We start from the raw sequence: 23,529 nt of genomic DNA, 5'->3' as shown, positions 1-23,529 counted from the left end.
ATATTGTTTGCTCACTTTATGTGGGATTTTAAAGAATATAATTAAAGGTTAATTTTTAAGGGGATATTTACTATTTCAGTGATATACATTTTACACATAGACTTACTGTGCCTCAGACAAAGTCTTAACAGGTGGTCTAATATATTGCTGCATTTATCTTGTTCACCTGCTGCCACGTTCTTAGTTAATCTGTTATACTACTGATACAGTTACTGTATGCTGTGGCCAACAGACAGTTTACTGGGCCCTCCAAAGGAACAAGCAGTGGCGAAAATGTTGCTGTAGCCTGCACATGTAGCAGCAGAAGTAGGGGGGTTGATAGCAGCCTCAGCAACAGGCCAAAGCTGCCATTGTCATCCAGCGGTTGTGTTTTGACCAGCAATCCAGCTCTACTGGAATGGTTGACTCACTCTTCAAACATCATCTGAAGTGAAAACAGATACACACAGCCAGGAATCGGTGGGTTCCTCTGAAACCACACTTAGTTGGAACTGCCTCTGTGCCCTCACCTGTCCTGAACCTGCCTCTTCCTTCTAGCCAAGTAATGGTAGCCACCGACTCTGCTCCGCTTTTCAGCAAGGATGAGCTTTGTGAGGGCAGTCAGCAGTTACAGACAGCATAGACTTGGAGGAGAGGTCTGCTGCTGACTCTTCTAGGCGTGCAACTATCAGTGATGACAGTTTTGAGGAAACACATGTTGCAAGAAGTCAGGGACGTGTGCAAGATACAGGTGATGGTGGCACAAGTGACAACCAAACAGTGTAGCTGATGATGTAGCTGATCAAACGTGGGAGCCGGGTGAAGAGGGGTCATTGTCATCATCAGGGGGCAAGGGTGGCAGCATGCCTGTGAAACAGCAGGGTGGAAGCAGTGGGAGATCTGAAGCCAAACGGGGGAGGGGTACATAGTCTGCTACTCAGGAGACTACCTGTAAGGAACACACTAGCAGTGCACGGATTCATTATCGCAGCGGCAGGCACTCATCACTCAGTGGTGGAGGGAAATTGCCATACTTGGCAGTGTGGGAATTTTTCACCAAGTTACTGGGGGACGTTAGCGTGGCCGTATGCAGGATGTGTGGACGGAAGGTAAAATGTGGCCAAGGTGCTTATGTTGGCACGACGGCCTGTGTCAACACATGGAGCGTCACCATAAAATGGCGTGGGAAAACCGTGCAACTAATTTATTGTTACAAACCTGATGCAGCAACCGCTGCATCTCCTACTGGCCTGCACCCCCTCTCCAGCAGTCAGGGCTTGACAACGTCAGCAGAAGGAAGCTGTTGTTCCTTCCCATCGACTTTACTGGTTTTCTCGAAACATAGTGATCTCAGATTCATGTTGATGACATCAATGTCGTCTATTACTCCTGATGCTCCTCCTCCTCCTACTTCTCATCATTTGTTTCTACAGCAATCGATCACAGAGGCGATTGCAAAAGACAACAGTATGCATGCACTCATTCAATGGTGCAGAACGTGCATCTGGCTGGTGCTACAGTCCCTCCCTTTCCATGTAGTTGACTCTGCACATTTCAGAGAACTGATGACTTGTGCTCACCCAAGGTGGAGAGTCCCAAGCCGACATTACTTTTCAAAAAAATCAATACGAGCCCTACTACACGTATGTTGAGCAGAAAGTGGGTCAGTCCTTGGGACTCTCGTGTCTGGTTGAGTTCACACCAGCCCTGACTTATGGAGTTGCAACTATGGTCATGGACAATATATGTCCTTTACAGCCTACTGGGCAAATGTGGTTCCATACCACGCACACCAGCAACTTGGCCAGGTGATGGCAATGCCGCTTCTGCTTTGCAATACTAGGATTTCTGGCACACTCTAGGCACAGTTCACAGTGGTCCTCCAGCATATCACCTATGCAAAGCTAGGCGTTGGAATGCAGTTCTGCACCTGGTCAGCCTTGGTGACCAGAGTCACACAAGGGAGAAACTGCTCAGTGTCATCAATAAAGAAATCGAGCACTGGCTGTCTCCTCGCCAACTGCAGATAGGAACCATGGTTACTGATAACGGGAAGAACATTTTGTCTGCGCTACATCAGGGAGGACTGACCTATGCGCCCTGCACGGCGCATGTCTTCAACCTAGTTTTCATCGGTTCCTCAAGTCTTCTACTGAACTGCAAGAGCTGCTAAAAATGTCCAGGAAACTGTGCATGCACTTTAGCCACTCTTACCATTCAAGACACAACCTCCTTGAGCTGCAAAGGCAAAATGCTGCTCCCCAACATTGCCTGATATGCAACTTTCCACCCGTTGGAACTCCATACTCCATATGCTAAACCGTTTGTACGAGCACACAACTTAGTGGTTTATCTGCCCAAGTGAGAGGAGAGGAGCATGAGGAGCTGGAGGGCGACAATAAAGACAATGCAGATGACCCCAAGAGCCCGTGGCAGTGTGCAGTAGAGATGGAGGCAGGGAGGCCCTCTTGTGCTGCTTTCCCCTGAAGCTGCCCCCCCCCCCCACTCTGTCATGGGACCACTATTGTCACTGTCACTGTTACTGCTGCTGCCACCCTCCCCACTTTGTCATGGGGCCACTATTGTCAGTGTTAATACCACTGCTGTTTGCCCCCATCCCGACTCTGTTATGGGGCCACTATTGTCCTTATTTGTCTGTATTGACATCACTGTTTATTTTTCCATTCTTCTATATTTTTTTTAAAGGATTCTGTATTTTGAGTATCTGTAAGGCCTCTTTCACACGGTCAGTGTTTGGTCTGTATTTGGTCAGTATTTGATCAGTATTGGTAAGCCAAAAGCAGGAGTGGGTCCAAAATACAGAAGAGGCGCAAATATTTCCATTACATTTTATCTCTGTTTTGGACCCACTTCTAATTTTTGGCTTACAAATATTGATCAAATAATGATGCAAAATACTGACCGTGTGACAGAAGCCATTTTTCCTTGTTAAAAAACTGATTTCAAATGTAAATGGCCAAAACGGATGCAAATTGAGCATAAGGCCTCTTTCACACAGTCAGTACTTAGCATCAGTATTTGATCAGAATCTGTAAGCCAAAAGCAGGAGTGGGTCCAAAACACAGAAGAGATGCAAATATTTCTATTACATTTTATCTCTGTTTTGGACCCATTCCTGGTTTTTACTTACAATTACTGATCAAATACTGACCACCTGAAAGAGTCTTTATGGATGCTCAAAATATAGGCTTTGTTTTTTTAGTTTTCTGTTCTTCTGATGGATGAGAATAAAGGAAAAATAAGCAGTGATGTGAACCACCACTGCTGCTGCTTCCCCCCTCCCCACTCCAGCTCAGCTCCCACCTCCTGCCCCAGCTTCCCCCTCCCCAGCTACCAGTGACAAATTTGCAGAGGAGTTCAGCAAAAAGTAGGAGGAGCCTGTGCAGCGACTGGGTCCGCAGGGGCAACACGTGAGCTATGGTGGGACGAAGGGGGTAGTAGTTGTTTGTACTCACAGTTAGCAGAGCCTCTCTGGGCCGGCGTGCAGTAATGGGGAAGACAGCACTTAATACTCCGGGGCACTCTTTAGTACAGGGATCACCATGGTGCCCTTCATGGTGTAGATTTGTGTAGGGTGCTTTGGAGGCTGGGACCCCGGTTGTTCATGACGCCTGCACATTTAGGTGCAAAGGTTGGTGGTGGAAAAGATGAGGAGTCAGTTGTAGTAAAACAGTTGAACTTTAAATGATCAAGTCTTTGTCTTCAGGAAGTCAGTACAGTTCATAGATATGGTAAAGCAATAATATAGATATTGATTCAGCTGTATTCCTTGTAACAGGCTTGGTAATTGTAATTTGAGGAGTTTACCTTGTTTCTATATCCGTCTATACTTTATCCACACTCTTGCACTCAGGTACTGGATATAATATCTCTTACTGGTCAGTAGCAATCCACAGGGCGGCTCCATAATGGCAGGCATCAGTCTTCTGCTCCATTCTTTGGAAAGGATGCTCACTGAAGAACCGCTCCACTATGTCCATAGAGGCATGTGGTAAAGGATAATTTTGCGCATTAATCATCCGGCTGTGTCCAGGTACTTTTAGGTTCCTCCTAGTCACTGTTGCTTGTGAAGTCCATTAGCTCTAACCTCCACTAGACTTTCTCTATACCAGACATAGACTCACTGGTCTGTGCCAAGCTGCTGTAGTTCGGTTCTTGTTCTTGGTGGTCCCTTGGCTTGGCCAGAGCCAAGAGGCTGATATGGCAGCGACATGGTGGACTAGACTTGTACTGCTCCTAACTACATTGTCCTCAACTCTTCTCTACCACTACAACTACCTTAATTAGCAAACTCCCAGAGATATATATATATATATATATATATATATATAAGTGATGCCAACACCACCTAGGGGCGAATAGATGAAATGACCTCTCACAGCCTGTTAATATGAATTGCAGCTAAATACAGAAATATAGTTAATAAACATGTACAAAAATTTGAAGTGCCCAAGTGACTATCACTGAGTGGGTGCAACAGACTAATGGGTCCTCCAGGAGGTGGCCACGCTATTACAATATATAGCAGAATTTTTCAAGGGTCATGCGACCAAAGCGTGGCTTGAATCACCTACTGACTAATTTTTATTTTATTTACATAAAACTTGTATCTTTATTATTTCAATTTAAAAGTTGAACTCTAAATTAATGATTAAAAATCCTCAGAATGAGCGGTGAGACTGGTGTGTATATGTGTATACCTCTTCTCAGTATACACCACTGGATGGGATAGCTCCTGATAACATTCTCAGGGCTTGCCCTAATCCCTAAATCTTGACAGCAACTTTGTATTTAGTTGCATGTGTGTCACTACTAAGGAGGCTCACTGCGCTCTATCTGACTCTAAAATGTAAGTGCTCCCGCTTCCCTACATGTTTCGCCGAACCTTCGGCGTCCTCTGGGGATATGCAGGTTTTCAAACAAACAAATATTTTCAAACCTGCATATCCCCTGAGAATGTTATCAGGAGCTATCCCATCCAGTGGTGTATACTGAGAAGAGGTATACACATATACACACCAGTCTCACCGCTCATTCTGAGGATTTTTAATCATTAATTTAGAGTTCAACTTTTAAATTGAAATAATAAAGATACAAGTTTTATGTAAATAAAATAAAAATTAGTCAGTAGGTGATTCAAGCCACGCTTTGGTCGCATGACCCTTGAAAAATTCTGCTATCACTGAGTGGGACACTGCACCTGGTGTACCAATGTTATGATTAAAAGAGTTGTCTCATCTTGGTCTTTGATGGCATATCGCTAGGATGTTCCATCAAAGTTAGATAGGCACTGTTCCCACCTCTGAAACCCGAACCTATCTCTAAAATAAACCCCCAAAGTGAAGGAGAGTGTACCACGGATGTGCGCTGTGCTCTCCATTAATTTCTATGGGATTTCCGAAAAAAAAAAGCAGAGTGAATGCACTCGTCTATTTCTGGAAGTTCCATAGAAATGAATAGAGAGTGCACCGTTCCAGCGCAGCCATAGAACCTAAAGGGAAATTTCCCTGTGGGCCGATGCCCAGAGGGCCACTCAATGATCTGATGCTCTATGGCCACAGGTGCCATCCTGAACTCAACTATATTACGTCCTCATGATGGTGATACAGTTGAATACTGTGGTTGGGGCAGCAGGATTTTGTGCTGTCCTGTGGTATTTGGTTCTGCTGGGGCGGTATTCTCTGCTGCACTCTGGTATTGCAGGTCCCGCCTACTTCTGTTGTCCCTGCCTGCTTGTTTTAGCCTGTCTTCTGTCAGTTTGGACCAGCTTACAACATGGGGTCACTTTTAGGTTTTTTTCCAGGGCCACTTTAAGTTCCCAATCCACCCCTGAGTGTAGCCACCGCTTCATTCACTTCTACAGGACTGCTGGTATTAGCCAAGTCAACACTCTGCTATTTTGGAAACTCCCATAGAAATAAATGGAGGGTGGCTGTGCATGTGTGGCTGTTCTCCACTTTCTTTGGGGGTCCTGTTCTAGAGATAGGTGTGGGTCCCAGAGGTGGGACCAGCACCTATCGAATTTTGATAGCATATCCTAACGATATGCTACCAATGTCTCGGATGAGACAACCCCTTTAACTAAAACATCAGAATGCATTATTATAACTGATCACATTGAAGCACACAGCAGCTCTCACCTTCCCTTCCACCAACCGAGCACGGATGACGCACCAGGATGCGTTGTGATAAATCAGGAAAAGTTGAAATATCCAGCTCGAGGATGATGAAAAATCGTAGCTTTGTTGCAGTATAAAATCGTCGACATACAGGACAAGTTCAGTAACGCGTTTAAGACCATAAACCATTATTTGTTTATGGTCTGAAATGCGTTACTGAACTTGTCCTGTATGTCGACGATTTTATACTGCAACAAAGCTACAATTTTTCATCATCCTCGAGCTGGATATTTCTACTTTTCCTGATTATTATAACTGACTACTCTGTCAACGCCGGATAATTATTTCAATATATTATGTTTTCTTCTACTGTATTTAATGTATTTGAAGTTATTTTATCTCACATATTATCTGTTACCTACAGCTGCTTGGTAAAATCAGTTTGCTCTTTAGGGCCCGTGCGCCAGCCCTTTAGGGAACAGATATTTCAATTAACTAAAAACAGATGAAAAAATGATTCTATCTCCATTCTCAGCTCATTAATAGCAAACCACTTAATTAAAATTTGTATTGCAAACGAAGTAAACAAATGACTTTGCAAAGCTGGGCATTAATAAAGTAGAGTAATCTCCAGGAATCAATGGTGTTCGAGACTGAAATAATGAGTGCAGCACTGGAGTATGCTGTGTACAGATCATATATGTAAACACGTGGAAGATGTCCGCCCGGCACCAGGGAACCGTTCAGCATCCTCTCCTGCGATACACTGCAGACAGCTAGCAGAATTAATGAAGAACGCTATACACACGGGGCTTTGTAACCCTCCCAAGATCTGCATAATGTAAATCTCAGGGTTTTAGTTATCAAGTTAATAAACTCTCCATGGAAAAGTGTAAAGCACATCTATATATCCATGCTCATATTTAGTATCATTAATTTATCGCCTTGTTCTGCCCTCAGACTTATCATAAAGCATCTCATTTCTTAAAGAAAATAGAGAAGCAACAGCCTACAGGCTGCCTTGTGGGAAGCGCATGTGTAAAACTAAGAGTACATATATGTAAATAAGGGAGTCACATTGCTGTGCAAATGACAGGAGGACACCTAGAGGCAAGGCAAAGGCTGATCTTATTTTTCTCTATGTGGGGGATTCAATCAGCACAACCCTGTATGCAGGTGCACATCGCTATGGCGAAATACATATACAAACGCAAAATACAAATGCAATAGCACTCTGCAACCAGCACTCCGCCCTGCCTCCATGCTGAATGCTGAATGAGGCATTGGTGTACATTTTGGCCAAAGCGTAATAAGCCACTCACCACGTCAGTAGCCATTTGGCTCCAGAAGTATATAGTGGGCTCAGCATGCATGTTGGTACTTGCATCCCTGGATCCGATGAAAGCTGTAATGGCACCGGACGGAGTTAAAAGCAGAGTGTGCTTGGCGTGCATGCTGCACCTGCATTCCCTGGACTTTGTGTGGCTATCATGGCCCATAAACAGGTAGGAACTAGTGTTAGGGACCACTCCTAGAGGCAACCTTGACGTGGTGAGTGGCTTATTACGCTTTGGCCAAAATGTACACCAATGCCTCATTCAGCATCCAGCATGGAGGCAGGGCAGAGTGCTGGTTGCAGAGTGCTATTGCATTTGTATTTTGCGTTTATTTTTCTCTATATCTGCCAAAGTAACATCAGCTAAACATCGAATGCACATAAGATGGTCGGCCAATCCCACCGAAATCTGCAGGTCATTTAGCCTTAGTCTTTAGTCTAATTTGTATGGATCTTGTAAAGGGGTTTACCAGGATAACTAGGGTTGATAACAGGTATGGTTATGCAGTTTCTTGCCTCATGTACATTTTCCCAATGCTTTTATTTGGACTTCCTTTCTCTGCTCCAGCACCGCCCCTAACAACACCCAGCTAGTTTATAGCTCCTCCCACCAGCTAGTTACATAGACACTCCCCTATCACTGCCCCTAACAACACCCAGCTAGTTTATAGCTCCTCCCACCAGCTAGTTACATAGACACTCCCCTATCACTGCCCCTAACAACACCCAGCTAGTTTATAGCTCCTCCCATCAGCTAGTTACATAGACCCTCCCCTATCACTGCCCCTAACAACACCCAGCTAGTTTATAGCTCCTCCCACCAGCTAGTTACATAGACCCTCCCCAATCACTGCCCCTAACAACACCCAGCTAGTTTATAGCTCCTCCCACCAGCTAGTTACATAGACGCGCCCCTATCATTGCTCTGCCCATGGACATAACATCACAGGAAATAAGAAAGAGCTGCATGGACATGGTCATGTGACCACAGCCCAGATCGGGAGATGGGAGCATTAAAGGTAAAAGAAATACATTACAAAATTAGGATTATTTTGAAGGCTGTTGATGCAAACCAGTCTAGAAAACCCCTAGACAAGTTGCTATTGTGTAAATTCATATAAATAATTTGACTTATCTCATATCTCCAGTGTAAGTGTCCTGAAAACAGCAGCAGCATCTGGACCCCTGTGGGGACAACATAAGCGAGTCATAGACATAGAGTACCATCAATGATCCAAATGACTTTTCAATGTTTAACTATGTCTATGGAGAGATTGTGGAGTTAAATGATATGAAAGGAAATCCTTATATAACATCATATAAAAGATTTGAATGTGACATGCATATAGCATTTCGATGTAAGAACATATGAGGATAAAATAAATGTAACACGTATGTCACATACACATATGGGAAATGTCCTTTTTCAGGATCAAAATAAAAAGTTCAGGGTAAATACTAACTTTACCTTAGATTAGTTTTAAATTGGTCAAAAAGGGTCATTAAAAATAATAGAGAAAAGGAACCAAAAATGCTGTAGATGAGGGGTACTTAACTGGTGGACTGTGGTCTGAATCTGGTTGCAACTGTCTGGACCCCTACATGTCCCTCTTTTCAACTGTATCTGTGTCCTCAGGAGGTAGATAATGTTGAGCACAATGTTGAAGCATAGAACCGTCAGCTCCCTGCTACACCATTCCCCTGTCGTCCATAGTTCAGCACTGGCAGGCGTCATGTAGTGACATTATCATGGGCCACAGACATGCTCTGCTCGTGTCATCGGGGGAACATAGGATAAGTAAGTACTGGAGGCACTTAACGGAGCATAACTTTGTGCGGGGGCCATATAGGGGACATAACAGTGTGGAGAGCAATCTAGGGGCATAACACTGTGAGGGGGGCGATCCAGGGTGCATAACTGTGAGGGGGCCACTAAGGGGCATTACTATGTGGGGGGGTGCCATCTAAGGGGGCATCATTTATGAGAGGAGCATCACTGTTTGTGGGGGACACCTAAGGGAACATAACTATGAAGGGGGTATAACTGTGGTTGGGGGGCCACCCAAGGGGGCATAACTATGAGGGAGGCATCGCTGTGTGTGTGTGGGGCCACCGAAGGGGGCATAACTCTATGAGGGGCATTACTGTGTGTGTGGGGCCACCTAAGAGGGCATATTTCTTTGCTGTGTGGGGGCACATGAGGGGACAACACTGTGTGGGTGTCACTTAATGGAGCATCATACTGTGTGAGGTCAACTTAAGGACACATCATACTCTGTGGAGTGTGGGGGCACTTAGAGGGTATCACTTTGTGTTGGGGGCACGTAAGGGGCCTCATTCAGTATAGGGGACACTTAAGGGATCATCCTACTGTGAGGAGACACTTAGGGGCATCATACTATGTAGGGAGGCACTAAAGAGGCATTACACTGTGTCAGGGGCACTCAAAGTGCATCATACTGTGCTGGGGGCACCAAAGGGGCATCCTACTCCATAGGGGGCACTAAAGGGATATCATTTTGTTCAAGGGTCACTAAGGGGCATCATTATGGTTAGGTGGCACATAGAGGACATTCTCACTGTGTAGGGAGGCAGTAAGGGGAAACTATTCTTACTATATGGTTGGCAGAAAGGGTGTTAGGTGGCATTAGAGGTGTGACATTGCAAACAAAAGTTGTTGTTTTTTGCAGCTTGGACACTACACCCTGCAGTAGACCCAGGAATGTGGACCTCTACAAAAGTACTTGAGTGCCCCTAGGTAACGATTTGGTTTTCATTACCACCTGCTGAACAAGCAGTATCGCAGCTGGACTGCTATGGAGCTTGGTAAGGGGTAAAGGTCTTATTCACATAAAGGGCTCACATTCACTGGCCCAGAGCCCGTACTGCAGTGCACGTACCAAACAGCCTCCATGCACTGCCATACCGGCACTAATGGACTACAGCATAAAAAAAACTGCCCCAAGTAAATACAATTTATTTAGTTTCCGCCATGTAGTTCTTGCAAATGGTATTTAGTATTTAAATGTTATTTTTTGTTATGTAAGATTTATGTGCGCTATAAAGATTATATTACAATGTTACTATGTAGGTCCTATCAGATGTTGCATGCTGTAGTGTAAGTAAGGTATTTCTGCACTTCTCTCACTGTATGTGACACTGGGCACCTAAATGGTTAATCTGGATACATGAATGCCTCACACCACTATGGCCAGTCCGCTTGCTTGCGACCCACAATTTGTGGAAGTGAAACTGCAGGCTAGTCATGCGGATCCAATAAAACTAGGATTATGGATGCAATTGGCAATGCTAAAATGTAACACTAATTAGGCAGATTTCTGAGCTTCCAGCCGCTTACAGAGGTGCTTTAATTGACCTGACTGATGTGGCGCCTCAGCAACTTAATTGTACAAATTAAGATTTCATGTAGAGAAAGATGTCAAGAAACATGAGCGGTTGTGTGCTGAGGTCTTCCAAATGCTAAATGGGAGTGGAACCCATGAAGAATAACCTTGTCTGATAGGTACATTTATTATATACCAGTCTTCTTATTATAGAGCTAACTGATGAGCGCGGCCGCTTTCATCAACGCCAGCGCCGCATGAGCTTATTGATCTGAGAATCATTTCTCAATACAATCAGATTCCTTTAATCTGCAATTAATGGGACCAGACTGATGAGGGTTATCAGCTATTCTGTAACATCAAAGAGCTATTAAACAGTAAGTAGGGGTCATTTATTATCCTTTATTAGGCATTTATTTATTATTATTTATTAGGCATATTTAAGGCACAGATTGCTGCACAATGGTTAGGTCTAAAAAAAAAGGGAGCGTGGCATGGGCGGGGAAGGGGGCGGCTTGGTAGGCCCATCTCATTCATCACTTTCTGTGCCTGTTTTAGGCATAGAAAATGGTCTAAATGTAAGACAGCTAGGAAGCTACATTTAGACCGGCGCTAGATGCATTGAATATATGAAGAGGTCTTAACTTTGGCGGATCAACCACCAGATATAGGGGTTATTACAACAGCGTCTTAATAAATGACCCCCATAGAGTTTACTTGTGACATGGAGACCCACAATGAAGACAGCCGAAAGACAAATGCTAACATAAAGTAATAAAATATATCAAAATATTAGCAGATTTTTTTATTTATTGTTTGCAAAAATAAATGGCAAAACTTGCAATGGAAATATACACTAACAATTCCTGGACTAAAAATAAGCAAAACCTATTGTACATTTCATAGAAAAATTCCACATTAAAGGGGTCCAGACTATTATATTGATGACTTATCCTCAGGATAGATCATTAATATCAGTGAGAGTCTGACACCACGCGGCTCCTTGATTAGCTGTTCCCTGCAGTCTCTGGCACTAGAACTTGCAATCTGAATGAAACCAGAAGCACAGCTCCATACAATGTGTAGTGGCCGGGCCGGGTAACTGCAGCCCAGCTCTCATTCACTTCAATGGTAGCTGAGCTGCAGTAACACAGGAGAGCCACTACACTTTGAATAGAGCTATGCCTTCTGTTCCATTCAAAGTGCTAGTTCCAGTACCAGAGGCTGCAGGGAACGGCTTATTGGATATTACTGACCTATCCTGAGTACAGGTCATCAGTATCTGGAGCCTTGAAAACCAATTTAAACAAGACAACAATTTTGTACAAATTTCTTAGTATTGTAACTGCAGCGAGCCCCTGAGGAGCCGTGCAGAGGATGAGAGTGGTAGTAGCCCTGAAGAGATGTTGTGTCATGGTGTTCTTTCTCAGGACATCGCTGCCTGTTGTTTGATGCAGTGAAAAGGTAGTCAGAAAGGATCAGGCAGATGTAGAAGAAGATCAAGTGTTTTTCTTTACTGAATGCAAAGGATGAGTTATAGTACATCCATCTGTGGTCTGTGCAAGGTGCAATGTCTAGAGTAGTCCTTCTCTCTCTCTCCTGATTTGTGGCTATAGGTGTCCACTTTTGATATGCAGACTTATGAGTGTGCCTGTCCTGAACTATGGTGATGGGTGTCTTAACTTGTTATCCCCTCACCTGTACCAGAGTCTGAATACCTATAGTGCTGATTACTCTGCTGACTGTAAACACTGTAGCTTGCAGATCTTCTAATGGCCTGGGACCCTGCAGTCTCCCTGGAGTAGTGGTCCTCACAGATGAGCTGTATCACTGGTCCCAAAGGCCCTTAGAGCAGGAGTAGATGGGCATGCTCCCTCAATACAGGCTTCTTAAAGGGCTTCTGTCACCCCACTAAACAAATTTTTTTTTTGGTGTACTTATAATCCCTATCCTGCCATATTGCCATACATTATGTTATTAATAATTTTCGTTCAGTAGATTTAGCAAAAAAATTATTTTTATGATATGCTAATTACTTTTCTACCAGCAGGCGCAGGCGCTCTGAGATAAGGAGGCTCGCCTCCTCAGCACTCCCTCAGTGCGCCTGCGCCGATGACGCCTTCTCTTTCGGTGACGTCATCGGCGCAGGCGCACTGAGGGAGGCTGAGGAGGCGAGCCTCCTTATCTCAGAGCGCCTGCGCCGAATCAACACAGGCGCGCGATTTTTGAAATGCTGACAGGGCTGGCCGGAGGAGGAGATCGCGGCTGGCCCTGTCAATCAACAGAAGGAGGGGGCGGTTTTCTGCGGCTGCTACCAGCAAGTAGACGCCCTACTTGCTGGTAGAAAAGTAATTAGCATATCATAAAAATAATTTTTTTGCTAAATCTACTGAACGAAAATTATTAATAACATAATGTATGGCAATATGGCAGGATAGGGATTATAAGTACACAAAAAATAAAAAATGAGTTTAGTGGGGTGACAGAAGCCCTTTAAAGGGTTTCTGTCACCCCGCAAAACTCTTTTTTTTTTTTTTGGATAGTTAGATTCCTCATAGTGCGATATAGGAGAATATAATGCTCTTACTTACTTTCATGCGGCCGATTCTTTATAAAACGAACTTTTATAATATGTAAATGAGGGCTCTACCAGCAAGTAGGGCGTCTACTTGCTGGTAGCTGCTGCAGAAATCCGCCCCCTCGCCGTGTTGATTGACAGGGCCAGCCGTGATCTCCTCCTCCGGCCGGCCCTGTCAGTAATTCAAAAATCGCGCGCCTCGCGTCATTCGGCGCAGGCGCTCTGAGATGAGGAGGCTCGTATCCTCAGCACTCCCTCAGTGCGCCTGCGCCGATGACATCACCGAAAGAGAAGACGTCATCGGCGCAGGCGCACTGAGGGAGTGCTGAGGAGACGAGCCTCCTCATCTCAGAGCGCCTGCGCCGAATGACGCGAGGCGCGCGATTTTTGAATTACTGACAGGGCCGGCCGGAGGAGGAGATCACGGCTGGCCCTGTCAATCAACACGGCGAGGGGGTGGATTTCTGCAGCAGCTACCAGCAAGTTGACGCCCTACTTGCTGGTAGAGCCCTCATTTACATATTATAAAAGTTCGTTTTATAAAGAATCGGCCGCATGAAAGTAAGTAAGACTATTATATTCCCCTATATCGCACTATGAGGAATCTAACTATCCAAAAAAAAAAAAAAGAGTTTTGCGGGGTGACAGAAACCCTTTAAGCTAACTCTCCCTAGAACTCTCTAGAGCTCCCCCTCCTGGCAGGAAGCAGGACCAGCCCACTCCCACCAAAAGGTGAGGAATGGAATGGTAAGTTCCAATCCTAATGCCGACCATACCTTATCATTCCTGAAGATACCAGACACAGCCCATGAACAAGAGAGGTGCTGGTTCTGGGGGAAAAAATCAGACCCATCTTTTCTAATCTTAGAGAACCCTCTTTAAACTTCCTTTCCTAGTGGCTGCCCCTTTTTATTATTACTGGCTTTGGTATACAAATGTCTTGCTGATATTTTGATGTCAGGGGTTGTGAAGTATGAGGAGTCTATACAGACTGAACCTGCCTGGAGAAAATGTGTAATGTAATTTCTTTTGAAAATATTGATTAAGTAAATTATGCCACGGAAATAAACAGCGACTAGTTACGCCGCAGACGGCACCGCATGACTTTAATGATTGTCGTTAAAAACGTTACAAACTGGCTAAGCTCCCTCATCTATCCAGGCAATCACAGGAAAATATTAATTATTCAGTTTTCTTGCACGTTTTTGCTTCTGTTACTCACTTTGCCTGTTACAGACATTATATAGAAAACTCAGAAAAACACTTTTATGGCCTTCTGGCTCTGGGAGAAGAAAGTGGAGATCCTTGAGATATATGGAGGATCCCTGAAGGCATAATTACCTTATTGCCATAATTCTCTGAATGTGCTGAGAACAGAAGGTTTTAAGACTGGAAGGTCCAGCTAATTTGTCTCATAAAGGTATTTATGAGTTCCTTTGGTCAAGAATCAGCCTGGGTGACAAGTCTTGCCCGTTCAAAGATATTTTATTGGAAGTTAAGATCTACAGCTGGAATGAAGCATTGCTGAAATCACTTCAGACATCAGTGTGAAATGGCCTATTGATTGAGACACTTCCCAAGGAAATTATGTGAAGGGCAGTTAATAAGGCAAAGCCAAATTCTACAAACAAGCCTCATGTAACACAAGTTTATTGTCCCTCTCCAGCTTTTGAAGTCCACATAATTCTTGGATTTATTGACCATCATCTCGCTGCATGACACATAGCCTATTATGGAAGCTGATTTTCTATATTGGAGGGAACCCTACATGTTCCAGTTATTCGCTTTGTGCAGTATCAGGACTTGAACATATGCCTTTATTGTGTCCTAAAACTAGAGCAGGGTAGGCTTAAAAATCTCAGTAGTAGCATAGTATCTACTGCTCAGAAATCAGAAAAGGCAAACAGAAATGCTAGCGCTATTAGAAGCATGTGCTATAGTAGGAGCGTACTGGTGGGGATGAGCTCTAGGCGCTGCTTGTAGGGTGCCACTGGCTATAGCTGCAAGAATTAATAATATATGGTAGGATTTTGAAGAGTAGAGTCACTTTGCATGAACAGGAGAGATGATTGGGCTGCTGAACTGCACATCCATGTACGTACATCAGCATAGTACAAGGGCTCGAAATTTGGAATCATGCAAATAGACTAATCAATGGGGGAAACTGATTTCATGTTGGAAAATTAGGAGGGGCATGCAGAGTTTGAAACTGAAAATGAATTTGCACCTCAAAATACATAGTCATCAGGCTGGGACTACATGGCAATCTTGGCCGTAACACCTTCCGAGGAGGGCAACTAAAGTGATAACTGGAATGGGTGGACTACAGTAGACCAGAAAGATTATCCAAATTAGGGTTATTCACTTTAGAAAAAAGACGACTGAGGGGAGATCTAATTACTATGTATAAATGTATCAGGGGTCAGTACAGAGATCTCTTCCATCATCTATTTATCCCCAGGACTGTGACTGTGACGAGGGGACATCCTCTGCGTCTGGAGGAAAGAAGGTTTGTACGCAAAGATAGAAGAGGATTCTTTACGGTAAGAGCAGTGAGACTATGGAACTCTCTGCCTGAGGAGGTGGTGATGGTGAGTACAATAAAGGAATTCAAGAGGGGCCTGGATGTATTTCAGGAGTGTAATAATATTACAGGATATAGCTACTAGAGGGGGGTCGTTGATCCAGGGAGATATTCTGATTGCCTGATTGGAGTCGGGAAGGAATTTTTCTCCGCTAAATGAGAAATTGGCTTCTACCTCACAGTTTTTTTTTTCCTTCCTCTGGATCAACTTGCAGGATAACAGGCCGAACTGGATGGACAGATGTTTTTTTAAATTTATCTTTATTTTAATTTTAGAAAACACATAAAATTAATACATAGACCAATGTTAATCACATTAGTGTATATAATATAACAATATATAGCATAACCATCACATCCATGTATATAATATAGGAATCATAGACATCATTATAACCCCCCCCCCCCCCCATTGGCTGTCGTTCCCCTCAGTTCTTTCAAAGAAAAAAAAAAACATTAGATATTTATTTCTACGTGGTTCTGCGTGCAACTCTCCGATTCCTTTCCATATCCTCATATATTTTAATTTGTTGAAGGTATAAACCCCACTCCCTTGACGAGGGCTGGGAGGCAGAGCCCCAGTGTCTGACCAATATAGCTTTCGCAACCATCAATCCTCTCATCCAGATCCGTCTAACCTGGGGGGGGACTTCTGTTTCTGAACCATAATCTCCAAAGATCACTATCAAGATCCCCGGGTTATAGTTCATTAGGGATTCCTTTTGTAGGGCAGAGAAAACCTCATCCCAGTATTGTCTTACTTTACTACAGCTCCAAAGCAAATGGACATAGCTCGCATTCACATATCCACATTTAGGACAACAACAGTCCCGGTCCCTATTTTGAGGGAATTTTCCTTGGGTTTTGGGCGTATAATACAGTCTATGAAGGATCTTAAATTGAATTAATCTGTGTGCACTGGAAACTGTCGCCTTTCTCACATTCCTATAGATAATGGGCCATTGCAAAGGGGGGCAATTCAACTCTTGCTCCCATTTACTTGGGCTTTTAAAAGGTGTGACAGTAGCCAGTGCCATTCTGAGTTTAGCATATAATCTAGATAATTTCACATTCTGGTCCTTCTGAGCGTCACAGTAATCAAAAAATATATTCTCTTGTGGAAAAATACGGCACCTATTCCTAGAAGCTTCAAATACATGTTTCAAACGTGCATACATAAATACCTCTAATGGTGAACTATCATTGAAACCAAATTCCAAAAGTGATTTAAAATGTCCTAAATGGAATAGGTGAGACACCCTATTAATACCATTACGTGACCAATAACCAAATTCTGTAATTTTGAAAAATTCCTCCAGCACCCTGTTCCCCCACAGTGGGGTGAAAACAAACGGGCCGGGGACTTTAAGGAACTCCTTCAGCCTATTCCACACCCTCTGTATTGAAAAAGGGATCAACAAGGATTTCCTCATTCCCATAGATCCAGTTTCCAAACATGAAAAAATATTCCCTATTGGTGTATCAATGACTTTATTCAAATACAGTGAAAGTAAACTCTCTTTCCAATTACAACACCGCTGAATCTGTGCACAAAAATAATATCCTTGAAAAAAGGGTAGTGACAGTCCACCATCTACCTCCGACAACCATAGATATCTCTGCTTTATAAGCACCGTCTTCCTACCCCAAATTAGGTCATTAATCAAGGTCTCCAATCTATGAAAGAAGATATCATCAATCCAAACAGGGGAAGCACAAATCGGAAACAGTACCATAGGCAAAATAATCATCCTGATCAGTGCAATTCGATCTGTCTGTGCCAGTATCAATTTCCGCCAAGCACCGACTTTGGTCCTGACTTTATCCAAATCTGGGGCCAAATTGAGCTCATAAAACCTACTTATAGGAACCCCGATCTTAACCCCCAAGTAATCTAAGGTATCGTTAGGAGCCAAAACACGGACTCGGCTCCCCACATCTACAGCTTTCCGGTTCAGCAGGAGGTGCGATGACTTTGCCCAATTGATCAAATAGCCTGATAATTTACCATAATGTTCTATTACCTCTATAACATAGGGGAGGATTTTCCAACCCAGAAACATAATCACATCGTCTGCATATAGGCTAATTTTATCACTCACTCCCGCCACCCCGAAACCATCTATACTATTCTCTAAACGGATCCGACAAGCCAACGGTTCTATAAAGAGCGCGAAGAGGAGAGGAGACAGGGGACAACCCTGTCTCATCCCTCTCCTCATCGTAACAGGAGAAGTACCAGTACCATTGATATTAATATATGCAACCGGGTGTTCATATAGCATTTGAGTCCTGTCCAAAAAAGATTTCCCAAGGCCAAAATGAGACATCGTTGCCCACAAAAAAGTCCACTCCATCCTGTCAAACGCCTTTGCGGCGTCTAATGACAGGATGGAGTGGTCCACACTACCCCCAACAGACAAATTCAGATAGACCCTATATATACTCAACTGTAACTGGCGGCCCGGGATAAAGCCCGTCTGGTCAGGGTGTACCAGACCAGCTATAACCCTCTTCAGGCGACTAGCCAGAATTTTTGCAAAGATCTTATAGTCCGTATTTAGGAGCGATATAGGTCTATATGACCCCACATCGCATGGATCCTTATCCTTCTTCAAGACCAAGACAATCACTGCCTCTCTAAATGATAGTGGTAAAGAGCCGAGTGCGCAGGATTCATTAAAGACCCGAAGAAGGATCGGGAGGAGGGACTTGGCATGGTACCTATAGATTTCGAACGGCAATCCATCTGGGCCGGGAGATGAACTATACTTTAGGGACGGGAGAATCGCTTGGAGTTCCTTTTGTACTATGTTACTATGTTACCTGTCACACAACCAATAATTGCTGTGTGACAGTGCAGCCATTGATCTGAGTGAGGTTGCAGCATGACTCGCAAGTTGCTGTAACTGCCCTCCCCAGAATCGCAAAAAATTCAGAATTTTTTTACATTTTGGTGTCAGCTCTGGCTACTTGCGAGTAACGCTGCAACCCCATTCAGTTCAGTGGCTGCACTGCTGCACTGAAATCATTGGTCACACGAGTGTCACAGCCAAGATCGACGTGTTGCCCCAGCCTTATTCTTAATTTACATTGGTCCGTTCTAGGTATATGGAGTGGGTGTAGTAGGGGCTCTCACTATTCAAATGGTCATAGAGGGACAGTTAAAGGGAAGACCCCCCAGTGAGAACAGACCTGCAGAGGTATCCAGCTCCTTTCACTTCAATGGAGTTGAGCTGCAATACAATACATAACCTGGGATAGGTGTAGTGCTGTTTTTAGAAGAAAGCAGCTATGCATCTGTACAACCCCTGTTAAAGCTATGTCTAATTCATGCAGTCTTCATTAAAAATGTCCTACCTTTTTGTGTCTACAACTTCAATGCAGATCTACAGTATGCATCTCCATGGGAGCAGACTACAAATTAACCCTATGTAGTCGGATCCTGCTGTCGTACTCATATGTCCCCTACTTTTTGCTAATCCACCAAATGTATTTCAGAAATGTATTGTTTTATAAAGGGGTTGTCCAGGTTTAGAGCTGAACCGGGACATACCCATATTTTCACACAGGCAGCCCCGCTATTTTGAGCATTAGAGCATTTCATGCTCTGATGCTGTCCTTTGCCCTGCGCTGAATCGTGCAGGACAGAGGGATTTTATGGAGATCCAGTGACGCACCGGGTTCTCCTTAGGGACTGCTATTTGGAGGCTTCCACCCAGCTGTGATCCTGGTGACATCACCGGCAATGATGTTGATTAGAGAGGGGAAAACATACATAAAGAAGTGCAGAAAATGATAGGCTGCTCAGCTAAAATGATTGTAAATGCTTTAAAATGGCAACCAAAACCTGAAAGACATGGAAGAAAGCGGAAAAACTACCATTCGAATAGATAAAAGAATAGCCAAAATGGCAAGGACTCAGCCAACAATCAGCTCCAGGAAGATTAAAGGTCTAAAGTTACCTGTGAGTACTGTTACAATTAGCTTGGCTTCACATAGGCGTCTTCTATCTGCAAGAAGCCCCCGCAAAGTCCCACTGTTGAAAAAAAGACATGTGCTGAAGTGGTTACCATTTGCCAAAGAGCACATTGACTGGCCTAAAGAGAAATGGCGCAACATTTTGTGGACTGATGAAAGTAAGATTGTTCTTTTTGGGTCTGGTGCCGGAGACAGTTTGTCAGACGACCACCAAACACTGAATTCAAGCCACAGTACACTGTGAAGACAGTGAAGCATGGTGGCAAGAGCATCATGATATGCGGATGTTTCTCATACTAAGGTGTTGGGCCTATTTATCGCATACCAGGGATCATGGATCTGTTTGAATACATCAGAATAGTTGAAGAGGAAATGCCCTTGAAATGGGTGTTCCAACAAGAGAACAACCCCAAACACACCAGTAAATGTGCAACATCTTGGTTCCAGACCAACAAGATTGATGTTATGGAGTGGTCAGCCCAATCCCCGGATCTTAATCCAATAGAAAACTTGCGAGGTGACATCAAAAATGCAGTTTCTGAGGCAAAACCAAGAAATAGAGAAGAACTATGGAATGTAGTCCAATCATCCTGGGCCGGAATACCTGTTTACAGGGGCCAGAAGTTGGTCCATACAACACAGATATACATAAGTTCTCAGAAACAGCGGTTATACAACTAAATATTAGTCAAGTGATTCAAAGGAAAGCAAAATCTTCAAACATTCTTCAGTTTATATAGTGAATGTTTGAGTTTGTAAAGAAGAATACAAACACTGCTATTTTTTTAGTAGAATATTCACTTTAAATTTTTTTAGAGGAACAACACTAATTTGATATCTTTTTCTTCATGTTTTGATTCGGAATAGAATGTGTAGTGTTCCCAATGCATTTGTGTGTATGGAAATAAAAGCTATTAGAAGGATTTTGAGCTTTATTCACTTTTTTAAACACACTGCTATTATTTTGAACACAACTGTATGCCATTGGGAAGGTCCTCTCTATTAGCCACAGTAGAGAGGCACTAGAAGCGAAGATCTTTCGCTCCAGCATACCAGTCCTGGACACATATTATGGATGTCCATTTATCTTAGAGGGAACCTGTCACCTCCTAAAAACATCCTAAGCTGGCAGCAGTACCTTAGAGTAGCCAGCAGCATGTTTGTAACGATCCTTTTCTTTCTGCAGGTAGTTAAGCAGAAGCTGTAAAAACGATCTTTAATCCCCTGCCCGGCGCGCTTCTCCACACATGCTTGAAGTCACGAGGGAGCGGCCTCCTTGCTTCAAGTCACGGTAACCACGCCCCCTTCCCTGCCCCTTCGCTGTGACTGACAGCCGGCTGTTCGGCAAAGGCAGCCGAACTCTCGTGCGTAAGCGCTGTCAGTCACAGCGAAGGGGCAGGGAAGGGGGTGCGGTTACCGTGACTTGAAGCAAGGAGGGATGTTTTTAGGAGGTGACAGGTCCCCTTTAATGACTAGAATGTAATACTTCATTTCCACATCCACTGCATGGGAAATGTTTGGCTAGCCTCCACTTCCCCGGCAATAACAGTTATTTACCGGGCTGGTTTCATTTGATGAGATATCCCCTTGTATAATACATTGAACTCATTTACACTTTAGATTCAGATGTCCAGTTTTTCTGCAAAATAAATAGGATAAGTACAGTATGGATCTGTCTGAACTACCTGCAAATAATACAATCTGTCCTGGAAAAAGGTGTCGTACATTTAAGTAGACCGAAAATGAAAAGTTATCAGTACTGGAGTGACAAGGAGTGAACAGCAAAAATTGGATCTGTCTTAAAACCCTTCCTTAAAGAAATGTTTATGGTAAAGTTTTACCATAAGTAATTGTTTCTTCATTGCTCTGTTTTGTGAATGGGGACATTTAGAAAGGCTGCTCAACTTTTACGGGGTACTACAGTATTTCTCATTGAAGAGATACAGCAGTGGATGATGACTATGTTTAAGGCAATGCTCCATTGGAAAGTATGCAAATAACTAGTATCCAGGGATTTAGCTATAGGGGGTGCAGAGGTGGCAGTCGCTACCGGGCCCAGGAGCCTGAGGGGCCATATAAAAAGACACCGGTATTATAGAAAGTGCATTCTGATCAAGTTACACCTCTGGCTGGAGGGGAGAGGTTAGGTCAAGAATTTGGCATTGGGGTGGGGGCATTTCAATGTTTGCCTCAGGCAACTCGAAGGCTATGTGCTTCCCGGCCCCTGGCCACAAAGCCCTGAGGGAAGAGGGGCTCACGCTGAACTCTTGCACCAGGGCCCATGAGCCTTTAGCTACAACCCTGCTAATATGAGATGATTGTTTGGGGTTTTTCCTCCTTATTAGTATGGAGCAGGGTACTGGTTGGCTCAATAAGATGCCTTAGATGCAACTTGGGGAACGTTCCTCATTGAAGAGAGACAACGGTGTATGGCAACTTATTTTTCAGGCAATGACCCATAAAAAATTTATGTAAATGATCTCATACCAGCACTGTCTCGGGGTTCACATGAAGAGGAGGACCTTATTATGTGTTCAGAAGAGGGTCATGAGCCCCTGGAGATGAATGGAGCCTCACAATGGGCAAAACACATTTTTTGTCTTTCCACCAAAATAGTTCTACAAGGAGTTAATCTTATGTAAATGTGCTCCATACTCATGAATGCCTTCTATAGTACATGAAAGCACACATGTCTTACTGATCTGCTATATGGCCAAGCGAAACAATAGTTAGCATTTGCTATAGACATAAACAAAACCATGCCTATGTACCTAGGGCTAGCACCACCCTGGTTTCTGGATGACCTTACAACCAAACCCTAGTTAGGACATCATACATAATGGAGCAAATATAAATATGTAAGAAATTCTTTGTCGCTGATAACAATAATGCATTCGGCAAAGGAGGACGTGTAATTTAATCTGAGAGCATTTATGTAAGCACCTGACTGCATTGTACAAGCAAATGGAGCACTGACATGGAACAATCCCGGCTGGAGAGAGTGCATTATCTATGAAGATAAAGCCCTGGTAATTTGTCAGCTGCATGCACTAATAACTCTTTTATTCCACCCGTTTTTTTAATAACATTCATACGAAGATGAAGAGAGAACCTCTTTAAACAAATCGAGCTTTGATGTGCCTTTTCAGCTGCTGAAAGGCTGAGTCTTTAGAGAGCTCTTCTTGTTTGGAGGCCGGTTGCTCCACTGCTTCGCAGAGAGCCTCACAAGTCGTTGCGTGTTGACATACCTGAGAATTCAGTCTTTTCAAGCCAAGGCTTAGAAATAATTCACATAAATCAAGTCACTTTCCATGTCTGCCCATCCCTATTCTACAATGTATTGCACTTCTTCCTATTCAATTGACCGTAAAAAGTGGAGTGAGGCTCCGAGTGTCATGGTGGTCAGAAAGTGTTTGTCATCAGAAAGCATTGTACAAGGATACATTTCAGGGAGGATGACATTGTGATGCATTGGGGAAGTACATTACAGGCTTTAGAGAGCTGTGGAGCGAATCTAGTGCTTTATTAATTGCACAGAGACTTTGCTGTATAGTGTACAATCTTTGTGTGCAGTATATCTTCTTATG

This window comes from Bufo bufo, chromosome 4 (genome assembly GCF_905171765.1).
Source record: "Bufo bufo chromosome 4, aBufBuf1.1, whole genome shotgun sequence".
Classification (NCBI taxonomy): domain Eukaryota; kingdom Metazoa; phylum Chordata; class Amphibia; order Anura; family Bufonidae; genus Bufo; species Bufo bufo.
The sequence above is the reverse complement of the archived record's forward strand: the minus strand, read 5'-3'. Positions refer to the sequence as shown.